Raw genomic sequence first — 26,762 nt, 5'->3', positions numbered from 1 at the left:
GAGCGGACAGATGATCCACTGTGGCAACCCCTAACCGGGAAAAGCCAGAAGAAGAAGATTAAAAGAGAATATAGAGTAGTGGATTCCATTCAGAAGACTGACTTAATGGAAAGTTGAAATTCATATGGTCCAGACCATATGATCAACTTTCCAAAAAGTCATACGATGGAAAACAACAGAAATCTACATTTTTGTGCAGTGGGACAAGCCTCCCCCCTGCATCCCCCACAACCCCTGCATATTATATATACCAACTCCGAGATTTCACTACAGTGCGGAAAAGGGTAATGCCCTACTGTACTGTGATCTCCATTCAAAAACTTCAACATTTCAGAAAGTCAATCATATAGTCATGACCATATGAAGTTTGACATTCCTTCTGAATCAATCTTCTGAATGGGACCCAGAGTGGGTTATAGATGAATAACAAAATTCTTAGAAAGCCCCGCCAAAGTAAAGTGACTGCATTTCAGACTTTAACAAATGACATACATTTCCCACAGTGATACTGCATTTATTGTCTTTATGACACTAACCTTTCCAAAGTTTCACACCTTTTAATAGTTAAATTATAAATGTATGTTTTGTACTGCAAAATTATAAATCGTCAAACCCTTAAAACTTTATAATACCTATAAATTGCTTTGATGTGTCATAACATCTCCTTTTGATAGGAAATTATCCCAATTAAGAAGCTCAGAAAGTTACATTAACATACAAAATACAAATATGCTTTCAATATAACAAAGCAATTACTGACATTCGTATGAGCTTCTGACCTTCTCAGTGCCTAAATCGATAAAGTAAAAATGCAGGGCTCTTGTTTCTATGATGACAATAATTCTTTCTCCTCTTCTGTAAATTGTTAGAAAAATTATTGATTCACTTTAGTATACCAGTGTTTACCTGGAATATCTGTTTTTATTGTAATAACTTTGCTATACGACTAAGGCCACACCGTAGAGACAACCCCTGAGCCTACTGATGCCACATTTGATAATGATGAAATAACCAGCTTCTTTTGAAGGTACGATGATGTCTTATAACACTAGGTCTTTATGCAGGGGGCAAAAAGTAATGGTGTTGTAAGGTTACATATCAAATAGGACATTTCCAGAAACCCTCCATATTCCATTCTGCTGGAATACAGTAGTTCATGGACCATTCTTGAGACTGCACTGTACTTGCCAATCCACAATGGATTGTGATGCATGGAATGTAAAATGTGATAGAATAGCACTGTGCATTATGTGATGACATGTGGGTGTTACAGTCTGCATATGAGCAACATATGAATCCCTAGTGCTATTAGTACAGATAGCTAACTATGTAAATTAATGGAAAATGGTCTTGCAAAGGTATACTACTGCTCCACGTTCACAGAACGGCACTCAGATGTAAACACTACAGTGCAATGCAATGGAAACAGAACCGAAGCTATTATAAACTACAGATAATGAAACTCCTTCCCTTTACTCTAATATTGCCAGTGGTTGCCAGGCAGCATAAGAAATGCAGTGTAAGGAGGATGTGCAGATTTGCAAAGACACTCAGCAAGGTAACAGACCATCCCAAATTAGAAAACTAAGACCTGAGAAGAAGCAATGCTAACTACTTTACCACTACATCACCCAACAAATTCTATAGTGCCAGATTGGACATTTTTTTCTGAAGTTTTATTTCACATGTCATTAAGAATAACTTTTAGGAATTTCCCAGCTTGATCTCAAGCTGCATGTGTAAACTACAAACCATGTTAAAATTAGCTGTTTAGGCAAGGCAGGGCAAGAGGTACGCATCATAGCTGATATTGGTGTTTAAGAAAAATCCTAACACTGGCTTAATGGTAACATGTCATCAGGATGTGTAGAATGTGTTTATACAAAATCAGTGTGTTACTACAAGAACGAGGAGGAGAACAGTTTCATTGCCATAGATTAACTTTTCACAAGGTATGCTGTCCAGAAGGATGAACTCCCCCCAGGGCAAAATACTCATGCTAATATAAAAGGAGATCCGTACAGTAGTGCAACTCCCATCATCCCTACCCCCACAAGTACTGTGACTACAGTCGGATATCTGCTTTTGTGGCAGCAGTGGTGAGGTGTCTGGAACATACTGCCCTCATCAGAGAGTAGCAAGATATGTAACACATATTACTATAAATATTTATTTATTGACATTTGTTTACTGGGAAAGTCCCAACAGTAAGAGAGGACCTCCACCCACAAGACACAGTGTACTACAGCAGAATAAATGGAGTGTGACACCATAATCTGCGCATCTTACACGCGTGTTACTACAAAAGTGCATGGCTGCAGCACTACTGTGCCATTAGCAGGTAGAGCGACTGGTACAGCAAGACAGTAGGTGTCAGGGTGACACTTGCACAATATCACACAACTGTGGGGCTGTCAGGAAATGCATTCAATTGCAATTAGGCAATATAGTGCCTGGAAATAAAAAAAAATGTACAAATTTCAATTTAGTCTAATCTCCCTTTCTGTACTGGAAATGATGGCATAAAATGTGTACGTTTGCAGAGCCACAAATGTAGTTTCCATGCATTGCTGTACTTCCTAAAGTTTACATTATCAAGAATGAAAAATATGGGTGGCATACCCATATTATACTTTTTGTAAAGTCTTTAAAGACAGATCTTCTACAGTTTGTCTGAGTTTGACCCCATCTCCCATTATGGTATATAGAAAACTGGTTAAAAAAAACTTTAATCCTAATGACCATTGTAGAATGTAACCAACAGTATTATACAATGTACAGGTACTACTGCAGTGCATTATACTAAGCAGCTGAAGTTATGTGATGCCACACAGAATTACAAAAGGAAACCACTAAACCATCTTATTATCCTGTAGTGGGTTAATTGTAAAGCATGCAAAGTTAAGGAAGCAGCGATGCTACAACAAGAAATGTCTCCACAAATGATGTATCACACATAAATAGCAAGTGGAACTGTCCATACACTCACTAGTTCATTCATGGTTTGATGCCTGAGTTATGCCATTCAGAGCACGGACAGCAACAGCCTGTTGTGTTATGGCAAACAAATGAGGCATGGCAGGGAACAATGACAGAATATAAATTACATGTGCATACAGAAAACAAGCTTTCTGAGACATGATACACAAAATAATAATAAATGCATACACAAAAAGAAATAAATGCTACAATAATTTGGAAATATTGAATGTGACACTTTTATTGATCTTAAGCACTGTCAGCCTTACTGACACTGAACTTCATAAGACTAACAGCAACTTCACTGCTTTACCACTTTATACAGCCATAGAATCAAAACACTTTGGTTTGAATTTATGAAGTCTGAGGTTTTTTTTTTAGGTACAATAAAAGAACCAATCAAAAAGCGAGGAAAGCTCAACAAGGAGAGGAAAGCAGCTGTTCTCAGGTCAAAAGAAGAAAAAACAAATCTGAGCACATCAAGAGAAACAAATGGTGATGGGAGGCCAGATGAACACAGTTAACCTTTTAAAGGCATCCACAATGGAGATAAAGAGCGGCAATCCAACAGATCCACATACAAAGATATCTAAAGACAATAAATAAATAAAACAGGTAACCTTTAACAGCTTTTTTATATTTACTATAAGTTCACTGAAAGGGAGCTCTCAGTGTTGAGAAAGAGACTATCATTTACAGCAAGTAACAAGGCTAATGTTGTTGAAAATCTGATGGACCTGAAATTGTACGTAAGACAGCAAAATTTAAAGTGCTTTTTAAGGAAAATAAAATACTGACCATAACTTGACATAAGGCGCTTTAACACAGAAATAAACATATTGGAATTAAGTGCTTTCACTCTTCAACGACAATGGAACTTCATCAGAATTATCTCCAGTAAAGCAAACCCTTTAGAAACATTACATATGTCACATTACCTTAAATCAAAACAAGTATCTGAATATGTAAATATATTAATATAGCAAATCATTCTGACATTTAAAACCTATTCAAATATATGCATTTCATTAAAAAAGCAATAGATTACCAAGCACATTTATGTTAAATAATATGCAATGAATGTTATATTAAAATCTAGAACTTATGAGCATGTTTATTTTATTAAAAGTTACAATAGTCAAAATAACCTGTTTAAATACACCTCATTGTGTTAATTTTAAGAAATGTTTATTCTTTATGTTGGGAAAATGTACTTACCCCAGACAGAGGCGGTAACTGGGAAGCCATGCTGTAATCCAAAGAGCTATATTGGCAAATTTTATTAAATGCCAACCAGTTCTCAGACTTGTATGAGTCAGTATCTATTTCAAGTGTTATAAAACTTTAAGCAGCAAAGTTCTGATATATTATTTTTAATATAAAGTTTGTTGTTTATATAGCAAAATTTCACAACTGTAGCCAATTATGTTCATAGGAGATTACTATGCTAACAGCTTAAGAGCCTTTACAACCCTAGCCAATATAACCCAATGTTACCCAATATTTGTCCCATAGGGGCAAAATGATGACATGGGTTTGTGCCTGTGCCTTGAGTATGTTATATATTGCCCCTGTCCATAAGGGACATAGGCAGTACTCAGGTGTGAATATGTGATTCCCCAGCCATTGATCCAAACTGCATTTAAAGACAGGCAGGGAAGGGAGCTGTATAACGTGAATAGGAAGCCTGTTCCAGAGAAGGTGCAATCTCTAAGACACATCTGTTTTTCTAGCATGTTTTGTTACAGTCACTGACTAAGTTTAGATCCCTAGATCAGATGGCCCTCATGCTGTTTGACGTGTGGACATGTAGCAGCTCCATCAGGGCTGGATTTGTGAGTGCCTTGCAAGTCAGGCATAGGTCACCCCTTAATAAGTGGTAGGAGACAGAGTAAAGGGATAAGGTTTTAGTATATCTGCATAGGACATGCTGTTTACACCCTGTATAAGAAGTATCCGCGGTGGTGGTGCTGCGGTAGCATTGTCGCCTCACAGTAAGACGCTGTCCGGTTCGATTGTCAGTTAGAGCGTCTTCTGTGTGGAGACATGCATGAATGGGCGTACCTTCATTGAAGGTTGTGCATCAGGGCTGGTAACTCGGCATGTAAAAATCACCTACCAATCATTAGTGGACCAGAGTTCCGCTGTGGCGACCCCTAACTGGGAAAAGCTGAAAGACACAACAATTTTCTTTATGAAGAACCTCTGAGGCCCCTCCAGCTGCTGTAAGTGCCTAGTCAAGTGCATTCCAAATGGCACATTGTACTCAATTGTTGGTCCAATGAGGGCTAAGTACAGTGGGACTATAATTTCCTTGTATCTGGATGCCGTATCTTTACTTAGGTAGGAGGTACCCTGGAAAAGGAAGAGTGAAATTGCTGAACAGAAAACAGTTGCTGTATTTATGCACACCATTGCTCTGGGGTATCACACACCTAGAAAAGTTCCGGGGTGTAGCTAAGAGTTAATAAGGACAGTCACTGCGGGTGAAGCAGTGGAGAGGAGTCAACCAGCCTGTGTTTTCCACAGCCCTTCTCCCAGAGTTTGGTCTTTAGAACAGAACCAGCCTGTAGATTCAGGAATAGATGTGATGACAAGTGATTCTGATGAAGTTTCCTGTTTGGAAAAGAAAGCGCTCAATCTGACTATTGGAATAAATCTTGTTTTATTATTTGTCAAATTGTCGTTTTTCAACTGTCATTTATCTTTATGGTGTGGCTGCCTTCATTGGGTGCTGCGTGTTGATTGGACCTTGTGTGAGATTATTTGGTGTTGTTTGGTACGGTCATTTCATCCTTGTTTTACAAGTTTTTTTTAATATGTCAACATCATGCAGACCAGTGCTCCACATAACGGTTTATTGATAAGAATTAAGTTTAACAAGAATGTAGCACTTTTGTTCTCCTACTGAGAATTTCTTCAGTTACAGAAAAAGCACACCTTCCAATTTTGAAACTTCCACCACACATCACATGGAGAATGTGGCCAATAAAACAACAGATAATACTCAAATAACACATATCAAAATATAAAAAAATGCATAAGCTATTGAGTAGTTAATTCAAAACTGAAATAGCAAACAATGATGAAAGTATTAAGAATTACACTATATAAACCTAAAAGCAGAATAAAATACATATATAATGTTGCTCTATATATATATATATATCATATTGTTTTAATTTTAAAAGACAAGTAATATTGACCATTTCATTGAGGCAAGGAAACTGTATGTATCTAAATATAACTGTCACCATTGTTCTCACTTCTCCAGTAATTCTCTCCATGGACCACTCCTAGGATCTTTTTCCATTGTATTGACAATGAAAAATAAAAAAAGAATGCATTTCAAATCTTAATGCATGTTTGTATAACACATTAGTCAGTTTACATTGTTCACTATCATACATATGTTCATATAATCACTCCCTTAGTTTCCTTCCCATTTTCCCCATGGCAGAAAACAAGCTGTTAGATGGCAGCAGGCTTTCTCACCCTTCCTTGCTGTTCAAACAGGAGTACTCCACGGCTTTATACTTGGACCGCTCCTTTTCAACATTTTTACCAACAACCTACATTCATCCTGCAGTCTCTCATCTGTAATACAATATGCAAATGACTCTACTCTCTTATCTATCTCCAATACTATCTCTGAACTACACACACTAACACAGAATTCTTTTATCTCTGTTGAAAAATGGCTCAGAAATACTAATCCTTAACCCGAAGAAAACTCATCTCCTTCTCATCCTACCTCAGACACTCCCTCACCTTAAATCCAACTTTTCTTTTTCCTCCCTAGATGGCACCACTATCTCCCCTGCCTCACACATCAAACTCCTTGGGGTAATAACTGATGACCGACTAAAATTTGACTTGCACATACAACAGGCCATCAAAAAACCCCACCAAAACGTGGACTACTTTATAGGAACAAAACATTCCTCACTACTGCCACTAAACACACTCTTATGCAGGCATTTCTCTTACCTAGTCTTCTATACGCTTCCCCCATCCCTACCAATATCCAAACTACCTCAATGCAGAAAATGGAACAAACATACAACAAAATTGCCAGATTTATTCTAAACCAACCACTCTTGTTGCATCACTGCCTCTCACTAAACAAACTTCAGTGGCTGGACTTTCCGCACCTTCTCCTACAATCGCAACTCCACACTACCTTTTCCATACTCAACAACCCCTCTGCCTGCCCTACTCTCACCTCCTATGTTACTCTCTACTCTCCCACCCAGCCTCTCCGGAGTGCTGAAAAGCATCTTTTCTCAGTTTATAAACCAAAAAGGAATATTAGTAAACTACTTTACAAACACTCTGTCTCACTAAATTGGAACAAACTCCCTCTCCATATTAGATCCAACCTTTCCTTTCACTGTTTTAAAAGGAGCTTAAATCCCACCTACTAAACTTGAAATTATACCGTTGCCTTGACCACACGTAGTCTTAGTCTGTCCTACTGTATAACCTGTTGCATCTCCTAACTTTCTTTCTCAGTTAGTAACTTCTGCTTAAACTAACCTCCTAAACCCTCATCTCTACTACTATAGCCCTACTATAGCCCCCTCCTTTCTCTCCCCCTCCCATTCTCCACACTATTTATCTTCCCCCCACTTCCTATCAATGTCTGTACATTTTCCTTCTTTTGAACAACGATTATCCTTTTGTTTTTACTCTTATATGTAGTAAATTTAGACCACTGCTATCAGTGCAACCCTTAATGTTCATAATTTTTTCTTTTGTTTTTCTCTTTATAATTAATTTCGTATTTGCATTGTTATTTTTAATAGATTTTGTGCTGTATGTTTACCTTTGCTTATGTTTGCTGGGCCTCTTTCCCCTTGGGTCTCCACTGAAAATGGGTTGCTTACTATCAGTGCAATGTAAGTAGTTAATAACCTTTTCTTTTTTTACAGTTATTTTGTTATTTAATATTTGTATATTGTCACTTTATCTTTACTTATGTTTGCTGGGGCTTTTCCCCTCGGGTCCTCTCTGAAAATGGGTTTGTTTGCAAACTCAGATGGACTAACCTGTTTAACAAATGTGACATAAATAAATAAATATGTATAAACTGAAACAAATCTGGCCTTTGGCAATATTAGTAGAAATGGGCTGAGTGTCAAACTTGTTCTATACAGGAACAATGCATATTGCCAAATGCCAGATTTGTCCTGGCTTCTATGTGGGGAAAATGGAGAGGAAACTAAGGAAGCAATTATATGAACATATTATATGCATGATAGCGAAAAATGTAAACTAACGCATTATACAACCATGGTTCAGTTCCATAAATGATGATCTTCATTCTTTTGCACAGAATACATATGACATTGTGTCTATACCTACAGGCGTCCAATACTGAACCCTCCAGCTCAATGACCATATGCATGGAAACAGACTTATTTTTTATGAGATACATATACATGTGTGTATATATATATATATATATATATATATATATATATATATATACACACATACATATGTGTGTGTATATATATATATATATATATATATATATATATATACACACACATACATATGTGTGTGTATATATATATATATATATATATATATATATATATATATATATATATATATATATATATATATATATATATATATGCATACATACATATGTGTGTGTATATATATATATATATATATATATATATATATATATGTGTGTGTGTGTGTGTGTATGCTGAATACCACGTTATAGCTTATGTCATAAAGGAAATTTCTGAGGATTTTATCTGACCCAGCGAGCTTATATGTTTTTTTTTTTGTAAAGCTGCCTTACTAAGGTGATGGGTATTCAGGGTGGTTTACCATCTTAATTTACCAAAGATCCTTAATACCACGTACTAATGTAAATGTATTAGTGATCATGATTTATGCATTTTATTTTAGTAGTTTGGTTAACTGTTTGAGCCCAGTGTCTTTTACAGGAGTAACCTACATCAGGAAGCTTGAAGCATTTATAAAAAACTATTATTAAATAAATCTTAATGCTAAAGATAAATCCCCAACAAAATGCACAACATGATAAAGGAATAAAACAAGACTTGTACAGAAGTATCTGTAAAATCTTGTATAATCATAAGTCACATGTTCTTTACACAATGCATTATGAAATCACCTCACACAGAACAATTGTTATGGTACATGTGGTCAAATATAGATTAAAATGAGCCTAGATCATGGCTGTTCCATATACTACTAGCTACAGAACAATTGTATGGCAGAAATCCAGTAGAAAGTATGCTAGACAAAAATGACTTCAGTATCTCAATGAAATTATCTATTTGTAAAGTTCTGAATTTCCAGGAAGATACTAATATATACTAAGACAGTTTGTCAAAATGCACATGGTTTGATTTCCTGACATTCATTAACAGCTTAATAAGTGATCTGAGATGTCTACTGGGTATACATCTTACTAGGGTCTCTACTAGATGTATGCATATGTCCTGATGATTTAGCATAAAGGGATGGTAAGACGGTTAGCTACAAACATAACCAGCCATTACTGCTCATCAGCACACAGAGAGGTGAGTACTGAAGGCAATTTCAGTAGCTAGTCTGACTGTCCTGTGCTAGGCCAGTTTTAATGCAATACAAATGCAAATCCTTAAGTATTACAGCTCCATACACAAGTACAGGAAGAAGAGTTACTGTGGTAACATTAGGACTGGTCCATACTGGCTCAAACAGCTTAATCCCATGGAGCATACCAAGTTAACAACTAAATCCCATGGTGTGTAACTGGCTTGATTAGCAAAGACAAATTTCTGATCCAAAAACAGTTAGTGGGATTCATAAAATATAATTAAGTCTCATACAGTAATTTCCATTGCAGAACAGTATTGCATTGTATTGTATTGTAACAGTATTTATATATACTTGTAATTTATGATAAATTATAACACAATGAAATTATGGAATACACATGGCCAATATGCTATATTATACACTGAAACCTCTGTTATTCTTAAAGTGAGCATATAGCACTAGCCAACAATGTATTATATGTTGATGGCAGTCAGCCTGGTATAAACACCCCTCGTCTGCTCGCCTGCTATGACAACTGTGCACAGCTTTGTTGGTAGCTTTTGGTACAAGAAGAGGGATAGTAATGCCAATATTCACTCATTCTTTGCCTCCTCCCTACAGAGAACAGCAGATTATATGTATAGTGTATGACTGTGTGTGTGTGGGGGGGGGGGGGTTGCAAAGCACCATGGTGATCCAGTGGTATGTATAGGAACTGCACACCTCAACATATTTATCATTCAGTCTGGTACAATACCTGTAGGTGTGGTGTACTAAAGCAGCACATCTCTCAACTGTCCAGATTTCTGTAGAATGCCCAGATTTTTGCTTTATATTTTGGTATGTTCTTCCCAAAATGTGTGTTTTTTTCTGGCAAATCACTGAGAATTGAAGTCACTGAATAATTGCACAAATTTCAGTTTTTATCCATGCTAACATAAATCCTGCTATTCTATCAACTATTTCAATTTAAAAGAGCAATATTTAAAAGCTGCCCCTGTTTTTGGGCCTTTGTCCCCTCAATAGTATGGGCGTTGTCTAAATTTACTGTGCTAAGAAGTTGAGGGGTATATAAAGCAGTTCAGCAGAGTGCCTACAAAACTCTAGAAAGTATGAAAATGACACTGGCCATCTGGGCCAGAAGAAGCCTTCAGCATCCATTTTAAAGTTAATGAGGAAGGTAATGGTAACTTCTAGGAAATAAGTAGCTATATTACTGATGTGGTGGGTAGACAGGAAAGCAACCACCTATATTACTGGTACAGAGGTGGGACAGGGACCTTGCATGGGAACTCTATTGTAATTTGCAAGTAAAGATGTGCACCACCATGTAACAATGGCTTTGATGTATGTTTTATTAGCAGGTAAAGTCAGACTGCATTACTGAGACCTCCTCTTTGCCACAAATGGGATGTTATAACAGATTCATCTAATAGGCAGGCAGCAGTTTGCAGAGAGGCCTGGGATCAATTAAGACTGCACTGTACAGAGTGCACTGTATGCAGTGGATAGTTACACCTGTACCACTGTCACTTGCCTTTTGTTTTTCATTAAGATCTAATCTGCTGCTGGTCAGAATTATTACCATAGGCTATAAATATGGTTTTATGAATATCAAACAGAGCATTGCTTTAATACAGCCATGACTCAAGGCTATACAATATCCTCTTTTGCATACACTGGATTTTGTTTCTAGAGGAAGTCAGCCACCTTTTCAGATGCCAAAAGTGGGACATTCCTTACTGAAACATGAGATTTTGCAGGATAAAGCATACCTTCAACCTACACAAAAGACTTTGAGTGTATTAATAAAGTCTTATTGTTCTATTTCTGTCGCTTTATAGTTTATTAATGTATTTCAGATATTATATAGCTGTATTCTGTAACATTTAGAAGAAAGAAACATTTTACGACTGTTTTACAGAAAATAAGGTAGACTGTAACCCTAGTACCAGACAACTGTACAGCAAAGTCATACACATACCAGAAAAGGCACTACAGAAGAAATATACCAAAAAAAAAATGAGCAACACAGAGGTCTAGTATGGTGTGCTGTCCTGAGATAGTTACCACTATGACTTATACCTCTATTTTAAGCCGATCCTCTAATGGATTTAGTAGTTTTCTTCATAAAGTTCAAGTTTAAGGCACATAAGTTATTAAATAACAGAATTAAGTTGGAGTCTAGTATACGACTATATTTTATTCTAAAAAGAAACAATATATGAGCTCCTCTTTCTGACTTTTTAAAATATTTTTAAAGGTCAGAACCGTCCTTAATGCTCAGAGACTGAGAGGCATGCACGCCTGGTCAACTGCAGAACATGGAAGTTTTGCAGCATTAAAGATAAATATTCTGATGTCTGATCTTGGGTATCCACTCCAAGTATGCCAAGAAACACCAGTAATATTTCCTTTCTAGAAGGCGCTGCAAAGTTGATAATGCATCGGGTGTCCAGAGGCTAAAAATTACCAAGACTAAGACTCTGTCATGTGTAGTGTGCAGTGTTTAATTTACTATACAGGGACATATACTCAAGACGCACTGTATTGAGTCATTTTGGATGCACCTCATTAAAAGAATATTGTGCAGCTACCGACGTGTCCAGAACACATTTGCACACTTCTCATCCGTCAAGATTTTAGCAGAATTTCCAGATTTTTGCTTCATATTTTTTGTCTGTTCCTCATAAAATTTTAGTTTTTTTTTTTCAGGTAAATCACTGAGGAATTAAATCACTAAATAATGACAGACTGTTGAGTTTCAGATTTCATACCTTTAACTAATAATTACAAAATTATCAGGGAGAAACGGTGTACCACCAAAAACGCAAACGTCTTGTAGCATCCGTCTTTGCACCTGCTTGCTCAAAATTTGTACAAATGCAGCTACATATTTCAATTTTTTACAGTACCACATTTATTAATAAACAAGCTATGTTTATTATTGTGTAATTAGTGCCACACTGATAGCAAATCTTCGTTTTACAAAGTTCATTACCACGAAACCCATGTCCAGGAACTCGAGGAAGTATTTTCCATTATCCTGTTCTAATTATAATTTGCTGCATTCAGATTGAGACAACCTTACAGAAATCAAACATCATCCTTACCAAAGGGACCCAAGGAAAGTAACAATAATCATTAACATCGAAGCCAAGAAATTATCTGCTCCCCCAAAAAAAGTGCGTGTGTGTGTTTTGGGGGTGTTCGCAGAACGCTTTGCTGCTGGCTTTCTGCTACATGCTTCTTCGGCTGGGAAGCGGACAACAGCTGTTACCTGTAGGGGTCAATAGCAACACAACCAAAAAAGTTGAAGTTGGGACAATACATCTAAACAGTAACCTAACGTTGATGCAAACTCACCCACTGCACAACAGTCTGCAGAAATCGGACTTCTGCTCATCTCCTGACCCGCCATCACAGTTCTTCTGAAATATAATCCAAAGTTTTTTAGCCGACGTTTTTGGTTCTTTCCAATCCTGTTTACCTTCAAATGTCTCTAAGTTGCTCGCTAGTATTGTGGCAAATTTTGTAGCTAATCGTCAAGTAAGAGGACAATAGTCTAAGCACTGTGCCGCCTGGCGGGCTCACAACAAACAGCTTATGTCTGCTTCAGGTATGGTTATTACTCCGGCATGTCCCTTTACCTGGTAACAGCGTAGTGATCACACTACCTACACGTCCTTTTCCCTGGTAACGGCGCAGTGATTACCACCTGAACTGTACCAGATGTCTTACGAGCATTGAGTGTGTGGGGAGTGGCCAGAGAAAGCTCTCAAAGGGACTCTAAGGTTTCCTTGTCATACCATTGAGGAAGTAAGCTGAACTTAAAACTATCGCTACTGTATAGACTGACAAGCGGTTGTCTGCTGTTTTGTAATTGTTTGCTTCTCTTCTTATAAACATAAGCAGGTGAGTATGCACACAAACAGCAGGCTATTCAACAGGAGTCATTCATGGAATAAGTGCTCTTGAAAAACAAAATAAACTTAGCGAGAACAAATGTTTCCTGTTGTTGACTTAACAGTAAATTACAAATGACATGTGTAGTCCATAAAATGAGGAAATACGAGACAGAGAAGGCTAAAAAAATAGCACTTGAAAGTATTCCCAGTGTAAGTACAGATCCTTGGCATCCAAGTCATGGTTTAAAAATAATCCATATTTTGATGCTATGAGTGTCATACATTTAGTGATATTAGTATGCATTGAAAGATGAAGGACTAAGAGATGTTAGATAAAAAGTGCTTTCACAAAGAAGCTATAGTTAAGATTTACAGTAGCAGCAAGAATCCCTCACTCACCCATTAGCTCTAACTTCCTTAAAGACACATTAGCATATTTTAGATAACTTGACACTGACATGCCTTTGAAATTATGTGCAACCTACATTTTTCAAATGACCTACAATGGTATAAAAATTCTACAGCACATTGTTAGGTTATGTTAATTCATGCTACTATATATCTGAAAACAGAGCCATGCAAAGGAATGACAGCAGATATAATTCAATAATATAATCTGAGACTATGCAATCAAAGTGGTTTCCTGGGCAGCCCTCTAAACCTAGAGCTCACGCATACTGTAGGGTGGCTTGAACAGTAATTGATATTGCCACATTCTGTGCTAGTAGTAGTAGCTTACGGAAGAAGCGTATATTCAACCTTTTCCTAGATATCATCATAGAAAGAGACTTTGAACATCAGTTTCAGAAAGTGGCAGGCCAGTAGAAACTGTGAGACTTGATAAAGCAATAACGCCTTTATTTTTCTGGCAGTCATCACTATAGTGTGAGATCTGGTAACAAAGATAAACACATTATGCTTCCTTAGTAAATGTACTAGTCAAAACCTTGTATTAAGTACAATCTTGACATGAAACCTCAATAACTGTACATTCCATGCAATTCTTTCCACTTTTCTCAAAACAGAAAGCTTTTTGGCAGCTTTGTCAAAATAGAACTTTTAGTTTGTGTTGACTCTCTTGTAATAACTCTTCTGGTCTTTGTTTATTGTCTGGCACTTGTGCTTAAAGGATGTAGACAGCTTCAGTTTAAGATGCTTATCTACCAGTAACTAAGCTTGAGAAGCTTATGTACTAAAAAGGTCCACAAGGGATCAAGAATGGATGTGTCAAATAGAAGATTCACAAAGAACATGTTTTTTAATTTTTTCAGGTATCATACATTCCCTTTGCCCATTGCTTTCAGGATATCTAGGACTTATTATTTTATTTATTTAATTATTAATTTGTCTTTGTTTACAGGAAAGTTCCATTTCCTTATATTGCATTTTATTAAAGTCCCAGTTTAACACAGAGTAATTACATTTCTATTCACATTTATACACAAACAGTAGTTACATATAGATGTGGAAGTTAGTAAAGACAAAGTCTGTGTGCAGCTTAATAGAGTGTACAGGCAGCAGTTCATAGGTTCATAGGTTCATACTAGGCTATCTGCCCAAGGGCATTTATAAGCCTAGCCCAGAGTTTTGTGGCTTTCGCCACCCCTTTAGTTTGAAGGATACTATGCCCATTATTTTGCTGTGCCTCTATCAAGCAGTGACACTGAGATAATCCCTGGGGTATATCTGCAATCTCCCATCCATTGGTCAAGATTTCTCTTGAACAAAGCCAGCGAGGTGCTCTGCCTCACATGTACCGGGATTTTGTTCCACAGCATAGGGAGTCTCTGGGTGATGAATCTGTCCCTCCAGCACGTCCTATTAATAACTGTGTCAAGGTTTAAGACTCCCGCCCTTGTAGTTCTGAGGGATCTAGATTTTTTGAGGTGAAGCATGTTCATCAATTCTGGGTTGGACATGGCCTTGTATGTCAGGCACAGGTCACCTCTGAGCAGACGGTAAGCGACTGAATAGAGCTGGTGTTCCTTCAGTCGGGCAGCATAAGACATATTTTTGAGACCCTTTATCCTTTTGGTGAGGAACATTTGGGGCCTTTCCAGTTGCTGCAGGTGTTGTGTCAGATACATTCCGAATGGGGCATTGTACTCAACCATTGGTCTGATGAGTGATGAGTACAGGGGGACAATGACCTCCCTTGATCTAGATGTGAATCCCTTCATGATCAGGTGGGCAATGTAGAAGGTCTTCCTAACTACTTTGGCAATGTGAGTGTCAAACGAAAGGTTACTGTCAACCTGGGTCCCCAGATCCCTGATAACCTCTTCTGTGCTTAGTGGATTGCCACCTATATGGTAGTTAGGGGTAACCTTGTTTTTCCCGAAGGGTATGACTATGCATTTTTTGGCGTTTAACTTTAGGCCATGGCTCTGGCACCAGTTATCCATTTCTATAAGACCCTTCTGAAGGATATCTGTGTCAGATGTGTTCTCAACTATGGCGCCCAGTTTGCAGTCATCTGCAAATTTTGTCAGCCATAACCCTCCTGTGTTTGCTTGTACTTCTGAAAAGTAGATGCCGAACAAGAGTGGGCCCAGGACTGAGCCCTGTGGGACACCACTTGTGACAGGCTTTGAGTCTGACATGGCGCCAGCAATTCTAACCCTGTGGGTTCTGTCACTTAGCCAGTTTGCAACCCATCTTGTGACGTATGGGTTTACATTTAAGTTGATGAGTTTTTCAATGATACCTGAGTGGGGTATTGTGTCAAAAGCCTTTGCCAGGTCGAGGTAGGCTGTGTGGACTGCCTTTCCCTCATCAATGGCCTTGGTGACTGTTTCGAAAAAGTCAACCAAGTTTAAAAGGCATGATCTGCCTTTGACAAAGCCAAACTGGGTTGGATCCAAAGTCTGCAAGTCCCCTATGTCTTTATTTATGAGTTCCATTATGATCCTCTCCATAGCTTTGCAGATCAGGCTTGTCAAGCTGATGGGACAGTAATTTCCAGGGTCAGTGGAGGCATCGCCTTTGTGAAGTGGGACCACAATTGCCGTACGCCACTCCTTGGGTACGTATCCTGAGGTGAGGCTAAGATTAAACAGCTGCCCTAACTGCGGGTTTAATTCCTCATTGAGTTCGTGGAGCACACAACCGGGGACACCATCTGGTCCCATGGATGCTGTGTTTTTTGCCTTGGAGAGAACAGTTCTCACTTGAGCGTTAGAGATGTTTGGGGGGCTACAATCCTCTGGTATAGATATCTCACCTTTTGGGGGTGAGGGGAGTTTGCACTGAACCTGTCAGCCAGTATGTTGGCAATGTCTGTAGGTTCAGTAATTTTTGCATCATTTTGAACTAATTCTGAGCATATCTGGGAGTTTCCTCCCAAGTTTCTAACATAGCTAAAGAAGGCCTTATGATTGTCTTTTGAGTCCTTAGCGACTTTTCTCTCAAAATTTGCCTTGGATGATTTTATGAGAGATCTTAGTTTTTTACTTATAATGATCAAAGGTGTCTTCCCTTTTAAGGATTTTGCTCTATCTTGTAGTAGCTTCCTCCTTTTCTTGTAGAGCTTGTTTATGGCTGGGGTCCACCAGACTGGACGCTTGCCTTTGGTACAAAGAGTCTTTGTTTTGTTAGGGATTGCCTGATCCATGCAGTCCTGTAGGTGCTGGTAGAATGCATTTGTAAGTGATTCAGCGGCTTGAGTAATGGTTTCCACAGGCTCGGGGGCCTTAAAAGAGACCACACTAGTCTTTAGAAGTGTGAAGTCGGCTTTTGAGAAGTTCTTCACTGTGGTCTTTTTTATCTCAGGTGGGGGCGGGATGTGGACTTCCAGTGAGATTAGTTTATGGTCTGATCTCACCAGTGAGGGGTATACTTCCGGTGTTGAACATTGTGACCCCATGTTCGTGATGATATCTAGTATGTTTTCTCCTCTTGTGGGGATGGTGACTAGTTGTTCCATGGCATTTGAGTTTATGAACTCTAGGAACCTTTGGGCTAGAGTGTTGGGGCTTGAGTAGTGATCCCAGTCTATATTCGGGTAGTTGAAGTCACCTAGTATGATGGTGTTTGGAGATACATTTATCCCCTCCAGTGTTTTCAGGAAAGCTATGTGAGGTTCCTGAGATTGAGAGGGTGGCCTGTAACATGCTACAAATTGCAGAGCAGTCTTGCCTATGGTTAATTGCACCCGGATGGTCTCCGATGCATCGTGCGTTGCCACCAACCTTGAGGTGTGGGTGTCCTTGATGAATATAGACACCCCCCCTCCTTTCTTGGTGTTGTCCGGATTTTGGGGCCGGAACACATGATATGAGGTCAAACCTGATAGTGCTGGGGTGCTCTTGGGAGCCTTGAACCAGGTCTCAGTCACAGCACAGACATCGATGTTCTCCATACTGAGAAGGGCCTCGAGTGTGTGCATCTTGAGGTTGAGACTTCTGGCATTGAGCAGCATTACCCTTAGTTTTTTTCCTTTTTTGTGTTCTAGGGTGGTAGGTTTAGAATTTGAGTCTTGCCTAAAAAAGGCACTATGGGGGTGGCAAGAGCCTTTGCCAATATCCGGAAGCCCAGGGGTGACAGGTGCAAGCCGTCCCTTGCAAAGCAGCGTGGCTTGTCCAGCATGTCATCCCAGGCAGACAGACATTGGATCCCCTTTGAATGACACCAGAGTTTAAGCCAATTATTAAAGCTGATCATCTTGTCTCTGTATTGTGGCATCATTCTTGGTGAAGGTAGGATACTGCTCAAGGTCAGGGTCATACCTGCCTGGGCTACATAATCAGAGAGCTCCTCTATGTCTCTTTTCATGTAGTCCAAGGAGGTACGTCTCAGGTCGTTCACACCAGCATGGACAATGACAGAGTCGTACTTGTATCTGCTGTTGAGAGACCTGAGTGCTTGTGTTATGTGGCGGATTCTAGCGCCCGACAGGCAGCTTACTGTGACCCTCTCCTTACTCAATCTGGTGAGCGGGACGTCAGTGTGTCTGACTATGGAGTCACCAATGACGAGTGTGTCTGGCATTGTGTTTGGCCTTAAGAGCTGTGACTGTTTGGCACACTGACTATGTGGTCTATGTGTTGCATGTGTTATGTCCTGAGGTGGCAGTTGTTTGGGTGTCTGCTTTGGTGGCCTCTGCTGTTTTGGTAGATTTTTGATCAGAGCCTCCGAGTATGTCTTTGTGTATTTATGTGTATGATTTGAAGTTGTGATAGTACTATGTGAGACTGGATTTGTGGTGTGTGTGGTTACCTTCTCCTCCTGTCTGGTCTTGCCAGTTCTATGTTGAGAGAGCTCAGCCTCCAGTTTGGCTATATAGTTGCACCTCTCGCATGTATTTGTGTTTTGTGGGAGAAGGAGAGGGTTGTCTGTGTACATGAGACAATTGTAACATTGCCTCAATATTCCCAGATTCACCAGCTGAGCAGGAGAGGACACTAGCAACTGATCCCTCGACATGCATGAAGGAATAGACAAAAACTTTAAAAAGACTCCGGGGGATGTGGGTGATCGAAAAGGGGTTTTAGGTTGGTGGTGTACTATGTATAATAAAAGTGCTATATCAAAGTAAAAAAATACTTTAGGAGCAAGTGCTAGGCTTTACAGATAGAGAATAGTCTACTTAAGAATCAAGTAGAGCTGAACTTTTTAGATATAGAATACGCTGGTTTGATCAGCAGTACAGTTCAAGGAAGGCTGTTTTAAGGGAAAATTTGAAGAGTGGACTTTAGGTAGCCCGAATAGTTTAACCTTGATTAACCGCCGCTGCTCTTGTGTGCTCCTGTGGCAACTCCGCGCTAAAGCGTGCTTTATAGCAGGGGGCTGGAAAAGACAGGAAATGACCCAAAATGGCCAATAAACTACAAGTTACTGCCTTAAACCACTCCTCTGAGGACAAACAGGCAGCTCAGTACTCCCCACTCTCACTGGTGAGTAAAGAAACTTCCCCCTGACCAAACAAGGAAAATGGAGAAACACAGGAACCAAGACAAAGCCCAGGGATCAGCAAAATCTGATCACTGGAACAAACTATTAGGAAAGTTAGAAAACAAGAGTATTTTTTTTTGTTTTTTTTCAAGTTTTTTTTTCAGATAGGCAGAAAATACAATAAATGCTGTGTTTTTCGACTAATTGCTATCAAAAGCTAGTACACTTGAGTGTATTAGCCTGTTGTTTAACTTTTAAGCAAAAAAACAAGGAAGTGCAACAAACAATTCAAGCTATTGAAAACAGTAAAAACAGGTAATAACTGAATAAAACAGGCAGAAATAGTCGTCGAAAAGCTCAAAAAGTCGAAAATGCAGAAAAAAATACTTAGAATCTGGAAAGTTTGTCTTTTCTGGTCTCTGCTGCTCTAGGAACTCTGCTGGATACCACGAGGAGCTGTGCTGAGTTCTCTGTAGCCAGAAAAGCCCGCCAAAGCGTGCTTTATAGCAGGGGGCTGGAAAAGACAGGAAATGACCCAAAATGGCCAATAAACTACAAGTTGTATAAAAATTCTTTTGTCATTTCAGTAAGAGGTTGAGAATATTCTGCTTAAGGAGTATTTGGAGAGTACGGTGAACACAAGATCTTAACCTTGTGAGGAGCATGTGCAGTACCAGGCTTGGTAAGATGTTGTTTAAGCACTGGTTTAAAACTATTGAGTTTGTCAGAGAGTTTTATTTGTGTTGGGATACTATTTCAGAGTTTAGATTCTGCGGTGGTGCAGCATTAGCGTTGTAGCCTCACAGCAAGAGGTTCTCCCATTGATTCTGTGGTGGTGCAGCGGTAGCGTTGTTGCCTCACAGCAAGAGGTTCTCCCATTCGATTCTCGGTTTGGGTTGGGAGTGCCTTCTGTGTGGAGTCTGCATGTCCTCCCCGCGGTCGAGTGGGCATTCGAAAGACATGCGTTTGAATGGGCATTCATTGAAGGCTGGGCATCGGGCTGGCATCTCGAAACCATAAAAAAAAAAAGAAAAAGAAAACTGCCAATCATTAGCGGACTGGAGTTCCGCTGTGGCGACCCTAACTGGGAAAAGCCGAAAGACAAACAACAACAACAATTTCAGAGTTTAGCAATGTATTGGGAGTAGAGCAAGTCTCCTGCAACTTTATTTAACTTATTTGTGAGTAGTAAGAATCTGTTACTAGAATGCCAAAGAGAAAAAGCAATCAGTGAATGAGCTTAAACAGCCACAAACTTGCTGAGAAAGATAAGTAAAAGGAACAACGCAGTTTAAAAGGTCTTTGGGCTAGTAGATGAAAGTTTTGATTTTGCTGCTCTAGGACACAGTTTTATTAAGAGTTAGTCCATTATCACCTTGACCTCACTAATGGTGATAACAGTAATAAAAACTGCACTTGACTTTTTGAACTGTGGAATATAAGGAGGTTTCTATGGACTTTGTAATGCAAAGTCCAAAGGCTGCCACCCCCCCTACACACACACACATCAACAAAACAATGAGAAAAAGTAATCCAGAATGCAGGAGTGCAGCTCTAGAAAAATATTTACTCATAACTGAAAGTGGTTACACAAGAAGATAAATAAACTTAAGGAAGGGAGTGAATTGCTAGAAACAATAAATGAAGCACAGTTAAAGGAGAAAGTACCAATGGGACTGCTGTGATCTAAGGAACTGGATAGTGGGCAAAGTTCTTTTTTTAAAGCTGCCATAATATTTAAAATTTAGATAAAAAATATAGCCCACAGACTAATGTTCAAACTGCAGACTTTCCTGTTACATACATATCTATTTGCTTGCAAGGACACATAACAAAATAAAAACTCAGTGAAGAGACAGTTGAGTGCACTGAGTCAGTGTTGAGTGTGCAGAAATACTAGCTCAGAGCTGAAAGTAGTTTAGGACTTGAGGTGATATGATTGAATTTCCATTGCTTTTAAAAGCTATAACAATCTTAGCTCACAGGCTCTGGGACATTATCAGATATTACCTCTTCAGGTAATCTATACCTTGCACAAATGGATGTAAATATAGTAATGACAATTTCTCTTATTGTGACATGCAATTGCACCATTTCCAAGAATTTCAATAAAATGTACAGAAGAAAGCATTAGTCCTTATACTAGAGTAAGCCAGATCCTACTTTTAGCCAAATAAGTGATGGAATGTATGAGATATAATTCCTTTTTTGGTTTCGTTTTTGAAAATGCAAGTAGTCATACAGTTCTGTACTATTTGCTTTATCTGTGCAGACATGTTGGGCCAACACATGATGTCATGATCTCTCTTTCTCTCTTTACTTATGCCAAAGTGTGATTCAGACAAGAATACTCTCATGGACCTGAGTAAGAATGATGACTCTGTCTGCTTTAAACAGTAGACCCTGAACTCAGCACACCAAAGTACAGCAAATAAGGTTTAATAACATGATGTGGTGACTTTATATTCTTTCATGACAATATCATGAGCAGTGGTGCAAACTTTTAAAATTTGTAATTTTTCAGTAGCATTGGTAGTTGATGAACCATCCAGAGAATTTCCAAATCCATCTCAAACAACTCTGTCCTGCACTCATGCAGATATGCTCTGCTAGGAGTATCAATTATATGCAATGACCTACCAAATTTATACAGTACTTGCAAGTCATATTTCTGCAAACACAGTAGCATCATTTGAAGAGTCTGACTCCACTGTAATTCTCACAGCATGGATATAAGTGTAAAGTTAAAGACAGTGGGCATTGGCTAAGGTGCTTGGAACTGCTCTGCTGCCCACCACTGCATTTATTCTTTTAATCTCAAAATCTTAATAATCTTAAAATATAAGGACCACCAAGGACATGGTCTCTCAGTTGCAACAATGACGGGAAAGAAATTAGAGATAAATAAAGATACACAGAAATGAATGTTTGTGCAATTTATTAAGTGCAGCCTGTCATCAAGAGCATGCAGGAAATAGGCTCTGTTGTCCAGGAATGGACTTTCACCATGAATACCCAAACACAGGCTAAATATTGAACCTCCCACCAAGCAGTCTTTGGTCTCGATACCTAGATCCATTTCTGACAACTTTATCTAAGTTACAGATTTTTCAATTTTCACTTTCCCACAGTAGATGTAAACTGTAACATTCACATTCACACACACACACACACACACACACACACACACACACACACACACACACACACACATACACACACACTAATTTAAAGGGAAGACTGATAATATTCTCCAAGACTGCAGTTTTTCATCCTTGCCCAGGGTAATAAGCTGTAGCTACTACCAGGCTATGGGCCTTCCAGTTAGTGTTCACTCTCGATAATAAGCCATATAGTAAATACAAATTATAATAAGTTTTTGAGCAGTCTAGCAAATTAGAAGGGGGTACTAACAGTTTGTTACAATCTAGCAATAACAAAACATCTTATCAATTAATAAACAAGTAAAAAACATGCAACCGCAAACTTTTTAAACATGAATAAATAAAAACATTTTACTGAGAAAAGAATGAGTTAAACAATACAGTTAATTATTAAATATACAAAGAAATATGAGATTCCACATGGAAAATGAAAACAATCCTTTTGAACAAACTGAATAGAAGACAAAAAAAATTACCTACAGCTGCACTCTTCTTCTATTTCTCATTTCATAGATTTCCTGAATATTGAGCTAAATAATCTGAATTTCCAGGCAGAGATGCATAAGTACAAATATCAAAACTCACAAATCACAGGCTCCAAGTAACACTCCTTTTCTTCTCAAATGTTCTTTTCCTCTTTTCTTCTTATGGCTTATATCTTTTTTTTCATATATATAATTAAGCAAAGTTTGCTTTTTTTCTGTCTTAAACTGGATATTTCTTTAAAGAATCGATTAATTGCTCTTTCAAGATGTTTCAGCTTCTTAGCCCAGAATCAGTCTAGGATATTGTAAACACAGTGCAAAACAATTTCATCCTATTTCATCTGTCTGCCATACATTTTGACTGTCTATGTGTAATTGCTGTATTTCACAGCAGAAGGAAGTTGCAGTTTTTAGTTATAAGCTCCATATATTTTTCTATATATTTCATAGAAAAGTGGCACAAACCCAGCTCATTATCATTCCACAGAAACACACACAAATGTTGCAGATCAGTATCGCATAGAAACAGGTTCTGCCAACAATCATGGAACTTTGACAAAGACAATTTTTCACAGTGACCGCAATGCATCTGTTAATGCTCTAAATTCAATTGCGATTGGTCTGCTCTTCTGCCATAACAGTGCATTAGCTGCACCAAGGTCTTGCTGATTTGCATTTAGCTGTACAATAATAGGTTGAATCTCTTTAAAAAAAACATAGTGTCAGTGCTGTAGTAATTACATGTTTCAACGGGTACCTATTACTTGATCGACAAGTCAAAACAGCGACACTCACATGTTCGACTCCACATCATCGACACTTCATAACATCGACGTTTCAGGTAAGCGATCTTCCCCCTCACAGGACCCATGGTAGCACTCGTTTCTGTCTTTTAACGCGTAAGGTTTACGTCATTCTTCAAAATGTACCCTGACAGCGTTGTCCTTACCTTCTTAATAGTGTAACGAGTGCTACCATGGGTCCTGTGAGGGGGAAGATCGCTTACCTGAAACGTCGATGTTATGAAGTGTCGATGATGTGGAGTCGAACACGTGAGTGTCGCTGTTTTGACTTGTCGATCAAGTAATAGGTACCCGTTTCAACATCTCAAAGCTTTTCTCTTTTCTCATAGACTAAAAGTCATGTTCTCGTAGCTTTTTATGTTGTACTGAGAAATTGGGAGTAAATTTAGAAAGGTATTGCACTATGGCTATAAACCACACAAGACATGATGGGTAGTAAAACCTTTGCATACTTATAGGAGCTTGTTCCTTCTCAGCATCTGATTTCACCCCTTCTACAAATAAAACGTAACCCATTCATTTAAGAAAAGTTAGACTGATTTGAGATTTATTTCTATCACATTTCAATTTTTAGACCCCAATCAAGCAGCAGCAAAGTATGCAAGCAAACACCAAACTATACAAATATTAAACCACAGACATATGTAATAATATCACCTGTTTCCACAAAGTACCAAAATCATAAATAATGAAAGAAAACACAAAGTAAAAATATAAATAATAGGTCTTTTATGCTTGGGAGTAAGAGAAACGCATATATATATATATATATATATATATATATATATATATATATATATATATATATATTGCTTTGGTTTCCTCCCACATCCCAAAGACATGCTGTAGGTGGACTGGATACTCTACATTGGCCCTAGGAGTGAGTGTGTGCATGTGTGTGCCTTCTGTGGAAGGCTGGGCACTGGGCTGGCAACTTGACACCCTAAAACTCCACTGCCAATCATAAGTGGACAAGGTGATCCGCTGTGGCGACCCCTAACCAGGAAAAGCCAAAGGTAGAATATATATATATATATATATATATATATATATATATATATATATATATATATTATTTATTTATTTTATTTTATTTTACATTTGTTGACCGGGATAGTCAGACTGGATTCATGTCCATTTTCAGCAGAGGCCCGGGGAGAAAGCTTCAAGGTAAGCAGATACAATAAAAACAATTAAAGCATATTACAAATATGGTATAGACAAAGAATATATAAGCAAATATGAATAGACAAGTTCAACAGGTTAGAGTTACTCCCTTGTGACAGTCAGGGGTAAATTCAACAGTAATCTGATTAATAGATTTTTCACATTCTTGATGAGAGTTAGCCAGGCTTATTGCAGTGGTAAAGCCAGTTTAGTGCCAGATGTTGTTTGGGTCTAGTTTTAAATTGGCCTAGGGAGGAGAGCAAAGTAATGTCAGCTGGAAGTGAGTTCCAGGATCTGCCTGCAGAGTTTGCAAAGAGGGAATCACTGGCTGCATTGTTAATTTTGATTGTCTGAATTAGTAGTCTGTTCGAGGATCGAAGCAGTTGTGGATTGTTATATGGGGTGATAAGATTTTTAAGTGCCGGAGTATTATTCAGATTATAAAGGATTTTATTAGCCATAATCAGTAGGTTATATTGGATTAGACTGGGTAGTTCAAGCCACACAAGCTGGTTAAGATTGATGCAGTGGTGTGTCCTAAAAGACAGGCCAGTGGAAAACCTGGCAATGTGATTATAACAGGTTGAGAGTTTATTAAGTACAGTCTTGTTTAGATTAGAGAGTGGGGGGATGCATATAGAAGTGTTGGAAGTAGGTGAGAGCGAGCTATGGCAATTTTGGCCGGAGGGGTGATGAAGGCTTTTATTCTGTAAAGTGACCCTAGTTTTTTTTGATGGTTTTGATCGATTGGTTTACATGTAAATTGAATTTTAGGTCATTATCAATAATGACGCCTAATAGTTTTGTAGAGGGGGTCGGGGGAGATTATTGTGCCATCATTTGCATTTATGGTAAAGGTAAAAGCAGCAGACCTTTGTGTTGATGAGAATAACAGCATTTTAGATTTTTTGGGATTTAGTATCAATTGACGTTCAGAGAGCCAGTTTTCTATGGTATTAAAGGTGGACTGGGTAGCAGACCATAAATCTGTAGGAGATGTAGCTGAGCAAATCAGGTTGGAGTCAGCAGCATATTGGATACATCTGACATTTGGGATGACAGTATACAAGTCATTAATAAAGATGGAAAACAGTAGGGGCCCTAGTATGGAGCTTTGTGTTATTCCAAGGGTGTTAGGTAGTAGGTTAGAGAGCTTGTTCTGACAAAGAACAGCCTGCTGTCTCCCACTGAGGTAGGATTTAAACCATTGAAGGGCTTTAGAATCTAGACAGAAAGTTTGCAGGGTGTGAATCAGAAGTTGGTGGTCACCATGTCAAATGCCTTGGAAAGATTCAAGAAGAGGGCTGAGGATATGTGATTATTGTTACTGTTATTGTTTATGGTATTGGTAAAGACTAGTAGGGCTGAAGTAGTGCTGTGGTATGGATGGAAGCCATGTTGGGTATCTGCCATGAGGTGATTCTGGATTAGGTAGTGCATGAGTTGTTTGTGTATATATTTTTCCATAATCTTTGCAAGTGGAGAAAGTATAGCTATTGGTCTATAATTGGAGAATTCAGAGGAAGAGCCTCCTTTATGTAGTGGGATTACGTAGGATGTTTTCCAAATAGTGGGAATTTTAGCCTCTGCTATGGTATGATTAATTAGTATTGATACTGGGTAGGCAATAGCATCAGCTGATTTTTGAAGGTACTCAGCAGGGAGTTGATCAGCAGAGAGTGTGGTAGGTTTTAATTTTTTGATCAAGGTACAGATAAGTGACGTGGCCACTGGTTGGAAGCTGAATGAGAGTAGGTTCACAGGGATGGTACTATCAGGGCCAGGGGA

At 38.5% G+C, this 26,762-nt stretch overlaps 1 protein-coding gene across 1 annotated transcript in view; it reads right to left on the bottom strand.

Moving 5' to 3' along the window:
- Positions 1 to 13,305, bottom strand: part of PIK3R6 (phosphoinositide-3-kinase regulatory subunit 6) — a 738,015-nt gene extending 724,710 nt beyond the window's left edge. The window contains exon 1 of the mRNA XM_044085023.1: positions 12,922 to 13,305. The gene's annotated coding sequence lies outside the window, so the exon portion shown is untranslated. The remainder of the gene's footprint in view (positions 1 to 12,921) is intronic.
- Positions 13,306 to 26,762: the final 13,457 nt, after the last annotated feature.

The sequence above is a fragment of the Protopterus annectens genome, chromosome 10.part0 (assembly GCF_019279795.1).
Source record: "Protopterus annectens isolate FY-2018-M chromosome 10.part0, PAN1.0, whole genome shotgun sequence".
NCBI lineage: Eukaryota > Metazoa > Chordata > Ceratodontiformes > Protopteridae > Protopterus > Protopterus annectens.
The sequence above is the reverse complement of the archived record's forward strand: the minus strand, read 5'-3'. Positions and strand labels throughout refer to the sequence as shown.